The following is a 16,451-nucleotide window of genomic DNA, read 5'->3' as shown; positions in this document are numbered from 1 at the left end:
TATACTGATCATTCACCTTGTGTACTTTGTAGATTTATCGTTAACACACTTATTCTCTGCACTGTAATGGTACACCTGATGATTTCTCACAGCACTCACTGTCAGGTTACTAGTTACTAGTTGTGGCATCACCCTGTACTGACTAATAACTAATCAGTTAGCAGCAGTAAATCTATGTTAGCAGTAGCAGTATTCTCTTGCCTAATTAAAACATCTTGTCAAACCTTTGAGCATCACTGCAACTGGCAGCGTTTGTATGTATGTTCTGTAATCAGGTACCTCCCTGTATTTTCTCTTTTGCATGTTCTATTTCAAACAGTGGAGGTGATACAATTTTTTCTTCAGCAAAACTAAACACTCTGAAGACTAGTCTTGTATATACAAGCAGGTTGCCTGATCCTAGACAGTACTAATAACTTTCCACCGACTGTGAAAGTACTTAGAGTAGCATAATTCCTTTTGAACTGAATATCATATTAAAGCTCCGAGCTTGTATTAAAGCTCCGAGCTTGTAGAACTCCATGAAAAAATAGAAATCAGGTACATGTATAGTAAATAGTTTTCTTCACACTCTTTCAAAGATGAAATGCTCTAGAGATCACTAGAAGCGTAATGATTGCAGTATACTGAGTCTGATAGTGTATATGTTTGTTATAAATAGAAAAGAAATAATTCTAGTATAAACCTTGTGTCGCTGAGAAGAGTTTTTAAGCTTAGTGTATTTGTGATCTTTCTTTACAAATAATTTTAATCAGTGTGTAATTACAAACTTATGTTCTGATGGCAGCCATTTTCATTTGTCGGTCGATTAGAAGTGCCCTCGGTGTTGCGATGATATCTTAAGAAAAAACTGTCCGATCCGCTTGAAACTGTTGAATTACATTAAAAAGACATGACCAACTGAGCTAAATTTTGTAACCATATATAACGCAAAAGTACGGAAAAACAAAGTGAAACTACGAAGTCGAGTTTACTCGAGCATAGAATCTGGTGGAAGAACAGCTCCCCAAATTACCTCGAACCCTGGCTTCAAAGTATAAATGGCATTTTTTGAGTTGCAGGGGTAACTAGTTAACTGGCTAAGCAATAACAGAAGAAAGAGTGTACAAAAGGGCTAAGTACACTTTCAAATAAGGAATTAGCCTATGCCAATATGCGCAATAAACTTGACCGACATGGGTGTGTCAAGATTGGCAGTGCTTAAGTTTGTTGTGTTACGACCTACACTGTAAATAGACTTACCAAAGGTGCCTGGATCTGTCCCTCTAAATTGACATCCCTGTTTATGTTGGTCATTATGCTGGTTTCATTGGCTTCGTTGGCTATCTTTCTATAAAAACATGCATATTGAGCGTTCAACTCAGTGTATTATGTTTTGAAGTGATTTTATCACTTTCAACTAAAATCTGAATAACACAATACAATGAAGTATTATATATTATATGCTTGTAACACTAAACAGTTTTATGAAAAGTATATATATAAATATGCGTATATCACGAAACAATATACATGCATATTGAAAGGTTTGTCATAATGGCACGCGATGGCAAGAGAGCAACCAGTTTTGCATTTTGTATAATCTAACCAGCTCTGACTATAAAAACACTTCTGTAAGATTTTACAACTACGTAGTTTGTTGAAACACTTACTTTAGAAAAAGGCAAGTTGCTACATTTTTTACAGCAATACCAACAATTTATATAAATTATCATGAATAAAAACAAATTATTTGGTTATAACCAACTAGTAATCTTTTGCCACCTAAATTTAAAATTGCTTATTAACTGTTTCATTTTTAACTTTCAATGTTTTTTTCAAGCATCACACAAAGCATCTGAGCAAAAAACACTCTTTGCAAAATTTTCTTTAGTTTGTTTAAATGAGCAAACACTAGCAATAGCAAACACTAGCAATAGCTAACACTAGCAATAGCTAACACTAGCAATAGCTAACACTAGCAATAGCTAACACTAGCAATAGCTAACACTAGCAATAGCTAACACTAGCAATAGCTAACACTAGCAATAGCTAACACTAGCAATAGCTAACACTAGCAATAGCTAACACTAGCAATAGCTAACACTAGCAATAGCTAATTAGGAAGTTTATCTTTATCATGTTATTAAAAACACAAGAGATGCTAGCAAGTGGCATATGTGATGATAAGTATTCCCAGACATATTTCTAGGAGCTATATTGTGCTCCAGGATCCTACAATTAGTATAGTAGTAGGCTATAGTAAAGCTACCTATTTAGGAAAGAGTATTCCGTTGTAGGCATGCTATGCTGTAGGCATGCTATGCTGTAGGCATGCTATGTTTTAGGCATGCTATGTTGTAGGCATGCTATGTTGTAGGCATGCTATGTTGTAGGCATGATATGTTGTAGGCATGCTACGTTGTAGGCATGCTATGTTATAGGCATGCTATGCTGTAAGCATGCTATGTTGTGGGCATGCTATGTTGTAGGCATGCTATGCTGTAGGCATGCTATGTTGTAGGCATGCTATGCTGTAGGCATGCTATGTTGTAGGCATGCTATGTTGTAGGCATGCTATGTTGTAGGCATGCTATGTTGTAGGCATGCTATGTTGTAGGCATGCTATGCTGTAGGCATGTTATATTGTAAGCATGTTATGTTGTAGTCATGCTATGTTGTAGGCATGATATGTTGTAGGCATGCTATATTGTAAGCATGCTATATTGTAGGCATGCTATGTTGTAGGCATGCTATGTTGTAGGCATGCTATGTAGTAGGCATGCTATGTTGTAGGCATGCTATGTTGTAGGCATGTTATATTGTAAGCATGTTATGTTGTAGGCATGCTATGTTGTAGGCATGCTATGTTGTAGGCATGCTATGTAGTAGGCATGCTATGTTGTAGGCATGCTATGTTGTAGGCATGTTATATTGTAAGCATGTTATGTTGTAGTCATGCTATGTTGTAGGCATGATATGTTGTAGGCATGCTATGTTGTAAGCATGCTATGTTGTAGGCATGCTATGTTGTAGGCATGCTATGTTGTAGGCATGCTATGTAGTAGGCATGCTATGTTGTAGGCATGCTATGTTGTAGGCATGTTATATTGTAAGCATGTTATGTTGTAGTCATGCTATGTTGTAGGCATGATATATTGTAGGCATGCTATGTTGTAAGCATGCTATGTTGTAGGCATGCTATGTTGTAGTCATGTTATGTTGTAGGCATGCTATGTTGTAGGCATGCTATGTTGTAGGAATGCTATGTACACTCTCTCATGTCATCATCTTCTCCATTTGCTTAGATTACACATCATTAGACATTTTGTGGGTTTTTCATGAGAAGTATTTTCTTGTTCTCTGATGATGATGCTATATCAATTGAAAATCAGTTGTAAATAATTTACATACTATTTTTAAAGATGATTTAAAAAACTTTAAACATTGTAATAACTTGTGAAAAGATAACACACTCTTTTTGTTCAATTTTTGATTTAGAATTTGACCTACAGTGTAGACTAATCTAATATCATAACAGAACATTACGCATCCTGTATACTTTAGTACAATAGATCAGATGGTATTTTGACAGAACACTCAGACGAAAACCAATAGACAACAGAAATGCCAAAGTGATACCACATTCTGCAAGTTCACAGGCTATTTTCTGCTTGAATAGCAGAGAATAGTCTGTGAACTTGCAGAATACTAATTAAGAATAACTAAGTATAGTTGTAATATAAACTATTCCCAATCCTGTACTCACCATCAGTTAAGTTGTTTTATACGGCTCCATCCACGGCAACTTATAGTGAGCTTTTTACTTCGCATCTGCATCAGCCAGTTGGTAGCTTGTGAATAAGAAATGAAGACGAAGCCTCATTGACCTTTGTTTGTAAGATACATGGGCTAGATTAGTGAGTCATCAAATGTGAATAACAGCAATTCAATAGAATGCTAAAAAAGTTTGTTGAAGGGCATTTCAAAACGAAGTTCAATAGATAATTTTGACATGTGGCATTTTGTATGTTGATGAACTCAAGTGTAACATATCATGCCTTGTATGCTGATGAACTCAGGTGTAACATGTGATGTCTTATATGTTGATTAACTCAAGGGTGACATATCATGCCTTGTATGCTGATGAACTCAACTGTAACATATCATGCCTTGTATGTTAATGAATTCAAGTGTGACACGGGATACCTTTCATGGCGATAATGTCATGTGTCAAAAATTGCAAACTCAAGTCTCAAAAATTGGCAAAACACTCGTTTTTTTATGCAAATGGCAGAACACACTTTGATTATGACAAGTTTGATGCTTTTGAAAATGTAGAATATCTTGACTTGCAAAATATGCCCAAGTTGTTTCACACAGTTTTCAAGATTGAAATTCTAAATGAATGAATGTGATGGAAATGAATATGCATGCATCTGTTTCTGTCTGTGGCAGACCCGCGTTGCTACTGCTAGGTCATATGATTAAAGCTGAAGACAATTTTTAAACTTACCTAAAGTAAAATCAATGATGCAAACCCAAATCAGAAGTATGTATTTATTTGAGTATTTGAGTACAGCTCATCCTTAATTTATGGCCGAGAATCAGTTCAAAATTTTGTGCGTTATAATGGAATGAATGCAGCAAATCATAGACAGTCAAACTTCGATATTTGCTGTTAATTGGCTTGTGAACTTTAGAGTTGTCTTTCCTTTCATTCTAAAATGCATCAACAATAGAGCAAACTAATTTCTCCAATGTGACAACCTTAACTAAGAATGCCGACATTGAGACTGTAATACTACAGCTGACCATAGGCAAAGTGCTGTCTGGAAATAATTGCTGTATATCCTCGTATATAAGCTGGTCCTAGAAAAACAGCTCTATAATGATGAATTTATAAAAACTCTTATATAAGTCGACCCTACATACAAGCCATAACATGCCGTATGCACCTATCACAGCTAAAGGCTGCAAAAGAACGTTAAAGCACATAAATTACATAATTTTTTTATTGTATATTTCAATACATCAGAGTCTTGGCTTTCGAATGAGCTATTGTTTGCCATGGTGAGACAGACATCGGTTGGTGTTTATAGGATTTCTCTAGAGCCCTACCGCGAAAATGTTTATTGGCATAGTCTCGAGAATTGTGACGTCACAATTCTCATATTCATTGTTGTGTGCTCTTACCGCTTATTTATTAACTACGAAAGTGACGATAATGACGCTAGTGGCATGCGAAGGTAGGACAACTCCAGAGAACGAATGAAGATGACAAAGGAATCAGCGTCATTAGTTCTCCATGTACATATTATTTCTATGATAAGTACCTCAGATTCCAAGAACCATACTATATTTTCCTGATGATATTATGCGCTAGCTCTTTATTTTTAATGCGATGTTAAGGGTGACGAATGAGGCTAATTAATTTCAAGCATTGAGTGATCTCTCAAAAGTGCGATTGACATTAAGTCCTAGGGCCACGCAACCGCAGGTCATAATTTAATCGATGTGATTTCATTACCTTTATCAATGACAGTACATTTATTGAAGCATAATTAATTAACCCAGAACATGTGTTTGTATTTGTCGGACGTTAGGACGATTGCGGGCATTGTTGATTATCTAGAATCTTAGTTTATTATTAGCACTCTCCGGGTTGTCACAGAATCGGGCACCAATTGTCACAAAAAACGCAGCCTCAATGGCAGCAAAAGGGATTGACGACCTAAAGCCAAATGAGAATTATGACGCCACATTTTGAGTACCTGAACCAAGTGTTTTTTTGCAGGACGTACTTTTGACACCCCATTTTTTATAGTTCTATTATTCTTTGTGTATTGAATATAAGCTCATTCGAAAGCCAAGACTCTGATGTATTGAAATATATAATAAAAAATTATGTAATTTATGTGCTTTAAGGAAAATAATAGCCCTCTTTGTTATGTTTTACTTTCATTAATAACAGTAAAGTTTTTTAACAGTACTAGCGGTACTATTGACTAGCGGTACTATTAACTAGTGGTACTATTAACTAGCGGTAGTATTAACTAGCCATATATACTACTAATGCAGATAAACTGCGATAAAAGTCGTCACATAAAACCACATAAAGTTTGATATGACGAGCGTAAATATGCAAGTGATCACAGTCATTGGTGTGACCCACCAATCACAGACTGATATTGCTATTATAGCGTAATATTACCAACCAATCGCTGATTCGTGTGTGTAGATGAACGCTCTTATCGTGAGGAAATAAAAATAAGCAAGAAATAAAAAGAAGGCGGCGTGCACAGGTTTCATTGCAATTTCTAAATTAATCTTTGCGTGCGGCTTTTCTTCAAGCGTGAGCCCTCCGTATGATATGAAACAAATTGTAACCGAATACCAGCCGCAGCTGATGTTTTAGCCTTTTATTGGTCTTAATTTCATTAAATCGACCTTTTTGACGCAACCACATCTTTAGCATGGTTTGAGTTGTAGTTGTTGGAATTAGGTTAGCGTTATATCATACCATTTGAGTGCGAGTTATGCTTTATCCTCTTCGAATTTAAAAGATTTTATCATAAAGTATAGATATCTTTCTATCATTTAAGATTTTGCTCATTGTTTTAGTTGATCTGACTACCAAGATATTTCAAAATTAAAATTGACCAAACTTGATCACAATTAAAATACCTCGAAGAAAATACCGTGCCCAGTCTTCCCCGAATATGAGGTCAATAGTTCAATAGTCGTGCATATTGATTATAAATGATAAATATAAGATCTCATCAGCAGCAGATATTAAAACGCTTACACAGCATTGAGAGGGAAACAATGGATTATTTCTAACTGAGCTACACTATTTTCAAATCCTTTGAAATTTTTTATAAATTTATCTGAAAATATATATGAAGTTTTATATCCACAATTATTAGCAATTACAAAATAGAATGTACGTCAATATAAAGACGCATACCTCTGCGAACTGAATGCAATAGCTGATTTCATAACAAGTGGTAAAAACAGGAAGTCCGACAACTGGTGTCATTTTTTGAACATTGCTTTTCATCTGAGCGTTTTAACTGCAATCAATTTTTTTCGATTTTAATCTTAAAACATCCAGTCCAGTCAACATCCAGTCAAATTACCTAAAAGAAGAAACAAAATTTCAAATGATAAGAAAATACCGATAATTTTTATTAAAATATTTTACAACTGGACATGAGTGACCCCTTGACTAAAAAATTTAACATGTTTACACACATAGGTCTAGCAATATAACTACTGCTTGACCTAAAAGTTAGCAAGAATATTAAATATTCCAGAAGCTCAAAGTTTGTGCTCCTGTATGTCGAAGATTAGGCAAAACAAAGACTTCCATACCTCTTGTTGCAGTTTAACTATGACAACCAGGGACCACAGACAACCAGGGACCACAGACAACCAAAGGACTACAAACAACACCAGACACATTATTTTGTTTCCTCCGTGTTAACCTTTAAAAACTATAAAACGACGAATAATGGTGATGCAAATGGCCATAAAACTGACAGAGCTGCCCACCAGCATTGATGCTGGAGTGGTGCTCTAAATGATATCCTCAGCAAAAAGCGATTTTATGGCAAAAAACTGTCTATTAAGGTTTAACGCTCTGAAGATACTTAAACCCTTATATAGCAACTTAATGGCAACTGCATGTAACAGTTGTATAACTTATATTATGGCTTCATACTGTTCAACAAGTCTGCATTGCGCTGACTTGTGTTTATACACACTGATTATCAGCTAACAAAACGTTGGCATAGAGTTCAAGACATGCATGCAACTTAGTGGGGTATCTTGCTACGAGCAACTCCTCTTCGACTTAGAACTTATAGTTATGTTTGGGCTCGAACATTTCCTCGAATTCCCTCGAACACGCATTGAAACTCTTTAAATATGTGTGCATCTGTGTCTAGCAGACTTGCAGTGCACTCCTGAGGTCAGACATCTTAAAGTCAAAAATTTTTTTAAATTTAACCAAAGTGAAATAAATGTATCAAAACAAATTCAGATGTACATGGAGTATTTGTTGGAGTACACGACTCCCTCGTATGCAACGTTCACCCTAATTTATGATCAAAAACCTTTTGCAGGTCATAATCAAATAAATAAAGTAAACCTTGATTTATGATGTCAATTGGTTCGAGAACTTAATAGTTGTCTTTCCTTTCATTATAAAAATTAGCATAACGCTCTGGACATACATCTAATTTTGTTTGGTATCTTTCTACGAATATCACCTCTCAGGCTTGAACTTACAGCTGCCTTTCAGGTTAGAGCGGCGAAACAAGGTTTATGGCAAGACGATAAAACATTCAAGCACCATCTTAGATTCATGACAATTCTTAAGTGCTTCTAAGTACAGTGCTGATAGCACTGTCAGTCTAGATTCCTTGGCTCAGACAAAAACGAAGCAATACACTATAGCAATACAAAACATATATACATGTACATATACAATAAATAAATAGAACAATGTAGATTGTTTATAATTATTCAAGAAATTACGGTAAACTATAATTCTTTCATGATTATTTTACATAAAGCAAACAATTCACTGTTCTACGAATTTTGTCTACAGGAGTTGTTATCCTTTCATAGAAATTACTGTAGAAAAGTTTCCATAGAGCTAAAGAGGGTTCAATACAACAAATTTTTATGAACTTTAATTGGTTGCCATTCCAACCCTCAAAGGTTATATTTGAAATTGTGAAAGTAATAAGCATTTATAGTTATATATATATAGTACTTTATTGGCAATAATTTCATTTCACAAATATAATTTTCTTTCAAATTAGGCCATACAACAATAGTAAAACAAAAAAAGAAAAAAAGCAACAATTAGCCATTAAAACTAAATAAATAGTTTGACAAATAGTGTTTGAAACCCGTTTGAAATGCCTTTCTCTGTTAAGAGAAAGGATATTAAGTGGAGGATTGTTAAAACAGCTGGCAATGATATATTTGTAATTCAGAATAATTGATAGTGATTGTATGTTGAGTTGAAATGAGTTGAAAACTTGTAACTGTCATGTAAAAATGAGGACACAAACCATGAAAAATCTTGAAACATTGAATTGAAGTAAAATAACTATTTAGCATAGGCAGAGTAAGAAGACGCAAAGATTTGGAAAGACCATTCGTTGGAATAATATATGCAGGAATATGATGTAGATTTGCAATGAGTCGAAATGCTCTTTTTTGCAACGAAAAATAAATCTTTAGTGACATAACTTGGATGGACATAAAAGTGGATACCATAAATAATACGGCAACATATAAACTGATAATAAAATGCAATAGCAAATTTTAAAGTTTTAAAGTAATCATCTCCGTGTCTAGCTCCAAAAACTGTCTCAGAAAATCAAACAACTTGAAATTTATACTTAAAAATCGAATACTTAACTTCATTAATTTGGAAGATAAAGCTCTTATATTTAAATGGGTAATGGACAATCCTTGAAAGGGATCCACCATTTAAGAGGTTCAGCATGACATAAACAATGAGTTGATGGTATACTTATTCCATGTGAGATGGCATTTTGGTAGAATAGTGAGGAAGAGAACTTAATCTTAAAGAACTTTAATCTTTTACCATCTTTGAGATATCTTTCTATGAAGGTAAGTATCTTTGATATCTTGATTTATTTTATTGTCATCTGCATCGAGTGGAACACCTTTAGCAATAACTACATTTTCTTTAAGAGAATCTGGATCGATGGACAGTCTGCCGGATGATCCATCAAACAGATCAGATTTCCAGCAATCTGTAACTCATTTAGCGATGTCTCGGGATCGGAACTGAATCATAGTTCTAGGATTGTTTGATTTGAAGTTGTAATGAGCAATGAGTTCAATGATGGTCGTAACTTTATATTTATAGCTTTATAGCTGTTTATAGCTTTCCGTATCGTGTCTTGATTAAATGATTTATGGAGAGAAGAGTTTGGTCGAATTGAAACCAGAATGTTGTTGGTTCCAACAAAAGCAGTTTTACTGTTGTTTAGATTGAGCTTGTTGCTTGACAGCTGTCGCTGGAATACACTGATCAACATCCATTAGCGTAAGATTTGAAGTTGAAGGCATAGTTTGTTTGTTGCATGATTTACTTTCCGGGTTTGAACACACTATATCATTAGTTGAATGTTTCCTTAGTGGTTGATCTTGGAAATGAAGATTTCGTTTTGTTGTCTCAGCATAAGAACTCTGTTGTTCCTTGAGCTCATCAAATAGTGATTTTTGCAAAGCTATAAGTTTGTTATCAAACTGATTTGATGACCATGATGAATACCTGATGAATTCATCTTAAGATTTTCTTTGGAAATAGATGTTGATAATAACTTGTCAATTTTTGTTTCCAAATCCGCAACTCTGGTGATTAAGAATTCTACTGTAGTACTCTACTTTGAACAGTTTTTACATGTTTGTGTAGCTTTTTTGGAAGTAGTGTATGAAGCACTTGTTGAGGCTTCATGATTAATTGTAGACAGACACAAGGGTACTGATTGAATATATGATGGAGAATTAGATGATGACAGCGTTGAAAGCTCATCAATGCACATTGTTTTTATTTGCACATTAAGAGCCTTCTCTTGATCTCCTGTGAAGGTTGTTAATATCTGTTCATCGTGGGAAAAGAAGATGTCAAAATTTGTAAGCTTGTTCACAAGTATTCTACTCGTAGTGTTGTAAAAATTCACAGTATACAAGGCTGAAACACTCGAGTGCACTACTAGACCAGAATGGTCTATATTCTCCTTGATTGATTTCACTTTATTGTTAAATGATAGGTGAATCACGAAACTACGTTTGAAAACCTCATAACAGGCAACAGTACAATTTATTACTATCTGTGGGTTTTCAGGCTTACCCAGAATGTCGTAGGCAGTTTTAGTCCTTTCGGTATGATCTATTTTCTTGTGAAGAGATTTGATCCTGGACAAGATGTATGGCAGCTGATTGAATTTTATTACTCTACTTGTTTCTTCTTCAGAAGTCTGACTGTCCAATTCGTCTATCTGTCCTTTTCTATTACTGTCAGAAGATGCTTTTTCCTCTTTTTTGACTTGTTACCCATTGCTTTTCAGAGTGACTTCAAATTTTAAAAAAGCAACAGAGAAAGCGCAAACTTTACCATAGTTTGGTTTTAACTAAAACTATTTCTTTTTTATTGTTGAAATTAATATAAATTAACACAATAAAAAATGAGCCATTCTGCTTTAACCACAAACTAAACTTTAATATTTAGGAATTCTTTGAAGGTTTATTCAGCGAGGATTCTTTGCAGAGCGGATTCTGTTTTCTAAAAGCAAAACGATAAAACATTTGTTGAAAGGCTAATTTTTATGCAGCTTGGTATTGCTGTGCAATGAAGGACCTTGAGATACTTAAGTTGTCTACTCATGGAGACAGTAACTTTCAAGTTTAAATAGCCAACACTCATACCTACATGCTAGCATGCTACATTATTGTATTGTTATCAAGTTGTAGGAATTTTCTACTCTTTGGTTGGATCCATAACAACTGCGATAATATTACATTAACCATAGCTAACTTTTGCTCAAGTTTATCAGCTCACAATTTGTATTCAACTACAAAGGCCAACTGTGCAGTTGTGTAATAATTTTATGAATATGTAGTATTAATGCACATGTTTTTAACATTAATGTTTACATTTTCTTTGCTTTCTTTAATAGACAGATGCAATAAATCCACAGAAGTGTTTTAAAGGACTCTGTTTTACCGCCCCCTATAACTGTTAGATTTAAACTAGATATTATAATAACTAGTACCCTAGAAGTTTGGTCTGCTGTGAGAGATCGCTATGTGTAACAAGCGTGTGCACAATTATCCTAAACTGCAGCAGGATGAGTTAGTAGTTCAGGTTGTAGAGTGTTGGCACTAAGCTGAAAGTTGTGAGTTCAAATCTCAGTGAAAGCAATCTTTTTTGAACCTCTAAACGTGCCTTCGGGCAGACAGACGCAGCTATTATTATAGTAGAGTAAAGAAGGTTTCATGGCGTAAGATTTCAGGTAGAAAGATACATTGATAAAACTTGTCTGAGTTGATCTAGTCTTGCATTTGTGAGCAGTAACTTTAACATAATCTACTGTATGTCAGCCTACAAGACTATCTTATGTGTTATTTAGCATGACATCTTATAATTATTTAAAACATCGAAACGTAAATGAAAACCTCAACAGAAGATCGATCAATGTCACATTTTCTCAAAATACTAGATTTATCTTCCATTAGATAGTTCTGGCCACAAAGTTTAGTTTCTGTGACAAACTTTTAGCAAAAATGTTCCAGGTCTAGGGATATCCCTACTTAAAATAAACTAGCTCTTTGCAAAACTGATCAATGTCCAAGTTTTTAAACTTTAAAATGGCTATATCTTCAGTTTGAATAATTGTGACATTGATCGTTCATCCGTTGAGGTCTTCAAATATTTTACTACTTTCCAAAGTGAATATTACTCAAGCTTAATAAATCTAACAGAATGTTGTTATCAGCGGCATCGGCATCGTGTCTGTGTCAGTCAAACATACTATTTTATCACAAACTTGCTCATGTCTGCATGTGTGTTACAGGTTTCAAAATACTGCGTAAATTATGATCAGAATACTTGAATTTATCCTTGCACATACTGTAAATGACAAACATCGTCTTCTACTCCGTAACACCAACATACTATATCCACCTCACGTATGTTTCAGTTTATGAACTTTCTGTTACTACAACCTTCAATTCACTATCTCGACTCCTCTACAATACTATTAAATTAGCAGTTTTTAAAACACTCTTGTTCAACTTACTCAAAAATTTCTAAACTCTGTTTTCGCATAGTTATTTTGTCATGTAACGAAACACATCATTTTGTTAAGGATAACTAATACCAATCAAAAGATATACATACATATGACTAGTTTGACAGCACTCTACTTACATATGTAGACTAAAGTGAATAGAAAATGCATCTATAGTTGGCTGTCTCACACAATCAAATTTTTTATTTTCAAAGTTTAATTGTCTGTAGAGTAAATTTATCACCTCTATCATATTATTCCTCATCGGTTTTTAAAAGGCATTCAGTATGTCGCATAAAGCAGTTAGAAGAAATGAAGTGGTCGTGTTGAGTCACGAACATTGATGACGGCTTTCGCTGAATTCCCAACTAGCACAGAAAACAGTTTGTATTGTACCATGGTTCACTGTTAAACAAGTATATCTGCCAAGGCAGGAGCTATGCAATGGTTGGTAATCTATACAGACGCTCCCCGACTTACGAATGAGATAAGTTCTGAATGGCCATTCGTTAAGCGAATTTGTTTGCAAGTTGTCTCAGTTCGTTATTTTGTACGAAACATATGATTAAGGATTATATAAGTATGATGAAGGCTTGTATAAATAACCTATATTGGTTTGTACTGCATTTAAAGAATGATAAATAATAATAAAACATTATGCTCTATAAAGATGTGTACAACTGAAGAGAGCCAGTGCTACTGTAAAAAATTCTACAGCCTTTTCTCAAAAGTGTTGCTGCAAGTCTCAAATACCTTAGGTGTGTAATTACTTGAAAAGATTGATATCAGTGGCAGAAAGCCGCAGTACTAGGAAAAAGGAGTGCAATGCAAAATCTAACTTACGGCATCTCTGTACAAACATTTTTGACATACTCACAACACCATTCGTATCTACTGTTTTTTGTAATATGAATGTTTGTAAGTAGGGAAGTGACTGTATAGAATTCTTATAAGAGTCTTACAAAATGTTCTCCATAATTGGAGTGTAAAAATGGATGATTATAAATTCAACAACTGACTCTATTACATAACACTACGTAAGGGAACTGATTTTCAAACAGTAATTGGTAGATTAAACACGTTAATTACAAAACAGTACTTCATAGTTGGAGCGAATTGAAACGAATAAACAATGTGACAATGACTTTACGATATACATAGTTACAGCTGCCAGATCCATAAAAGCAACACGAATAATCAAGCTAGCATTTTGTGCTAGCTTTATTTCAGTACTCATTTACCTTGGAATTATGTGGGTGCAGTTTTAACATCCTGTGGGCGCATCAGTCAAGGCTGGAGAAAGTGCCAATACTGAAGGTGTTACTAAATTTAGAAATCAAGTTTCACTGCGACCACGCTAGAGAGCAAATGCAACTTTAGTCAGCTTCTACTCAAGGCTAGTGTTACGAGTGCGACACCATGACTCAAGGCTAGTGTTGAGAGTTCGACACCATGACTCAAGGCTAGAGTCGAGATTGCGACACCGTGACTCAAAGCTAGTGTTGAGAGTGCGACACCGTGACTCAAGGCTAGAGTTGAGAGTGCGACACCGTGACTCAAGGCTAGTGTTGAGAGTGCGACACCACGACTCAAGGCTAGTGTTGAGAGTTCGACACCATGACTCTAGGCTAGTGTTGAGAGTTCGACACCATGACTCAAGGCTAGAGTCGAGAGTGCGACACCGTGACTCAAAGCTAGTGTTGAGAGTGCGACACCGTGACTCAAGGCTAGTGTTGACGGTGCGACACCGTGACTCAAGGGTAGTGTTGAGAGTGCGACACCATGACTCAAGGCTAGTTTTGAGAGTCCGACACCATGACTCAAGGCTACTGTTGAGAGTGCGACACCATGACTCAAGGCTAGGGTTGAGAGTGCGACACCGTAACTCAAGGCTAGTGTTGAGAGTGCGACACCGTGACTCAAGGCTAGTGTTGAGAGTGCGACACCGTGAATAAAAGCTAGTGTTGAGAGTGCGACACCGTCACTCAAGGCTAGTGTTGAGAGTGCGACACCGTGACACAAGGCTAGTGTTGAGAGTGCGACACCGTGACTCAAGGCTAGTGTTGAGAGTGCGACACCGTGAATAAAAGCTAGTGTTGAGAGTGCGACACCGTCACTCAAGGCTAGTGTTGAGAGTGCGACACCGTGACACAAGGCTAGTGTTGAGAGTGCGACACCGTGAATAAAAGATAGTGTTGAGAGTGCGACACTGTGACTCCAAGCTAGTGTTGAGAGTGCAACACCATGACTCAAAGCTAGTGTTGAGAGTGCGACACCGTGACTCAAGGCAAATGTTGAAAGTGCGACACCGTTACTCAAGGTTAGTGTTGAGAGTGCAACACTGTGACTCAAGGCTAGTGTTGAGTATGCGGCGCCGTGACTCAAGGCTAAATGCAATTCGTCGAACTGCTCAAATTTCAGGATTTATATGCTTCTGCTTGGCGGGATTAGAGTACTCTTCTCCATTCTTTGGTAGTTGAACTTCAGCATCTGATTGGTTAAAAAGGTAAGCGGCTGGAATGGTGATGTATATCTCTACGATGGCACAAAAGAAGTCCACAAAGAAATAATAATTGATATAAAAATTAATATAGAAAATTTATAAAATATACCATTAATTGTAGATAATTATTCTTAGTTCTCTAACTTTCATTTCCTATAGAATTATACAACCAAATGCAAACATTGATAAATATCTTTAGTCTATCACAGAGAACTGTCAGACGAATTATACAACCAAATGTGAACATTGATGAATGTCTTTAGTCTACCACAGAGAGCTGTCAGACGAATTATACAACCAAATGTGAACATTGATGTTTGCCTCTAGTCTACCACAGAGAAATGTAAGACGAATTATACAACCACATGTGAACATTGATGTAATGTATGTTTTTCGTCTGCCACTTTGAGCTAAAAATTTTCTCACATTGTCTTTTAAGTGATAAAAATCCATGGCGTTAGCTGACGACCTCTTAGCATCCGTGAAGAGATTTATGTGTCACATTTCTCAGCAGAACTTTCTTTTTATGTTATAAATTATTGATTTCTGCAGTTCTGGAGATAAAAGAAAGTTGCTTGTTTTTTTTCTTGTCATATGCTCTACATATAATTCACAGTTTTCTGCAATATGTTTTGACAATCAGCTCTCGAGATATTACACTTTGTGCGATAGGACAGGCAAGAATTAGAAGTTATAAACCTACTTTGGTACATATCAAATTGTACAAACTGACAGTGCCCCATAATTCTTAATTTAAAAACAATACCGGCTGGGGAAATTTGTGAGTCAAAAACTAAGATGGACTCCATTTACATCTAACATACGAAAGTCTCTATTTCTAATATCAGTATAATGGGCATTCTAGAGAAGCATTTTTACCTTTTATATGAAACTCTAAAATCTTTACTTTAATACTAGACTAAGAGTCTAAGACTAGACTAAGACCACTTGTCTGTCTGTATGTCTGTATGTCTGCTGCCACGGATTGAAGTTATAAAAAATGTTCCTTTCCACATGATTCGAACTTACAGAATTCAGATTAGCCACGCAGGACTCTACTCCTGTGCCAATCATTTACCTTCCGGAGCTATATAATTACTGTGCACATACTTATTCTATGTACT

The sequence above is a fragment of the Watersipora subatra genome, chromosome 11, assembly GCF_963576615.1.
Source record: "Watersipora subatra chromosome 11, tzWatSuba1.1, whole genome shotgun sequence".
NCBI classification, from domain to species: domain Eukaryota; kingdom Metazoa; phylum Bryozoa; class Gymnolaemata; order Cheilostomatida; family Watersiporidae; genus Watersipora; species Watersipora subatra.
The sequence above is the reverse complement of the archived record's forward strand: the minus strand, read 5'-3'. Positions refer to the sequence as shown.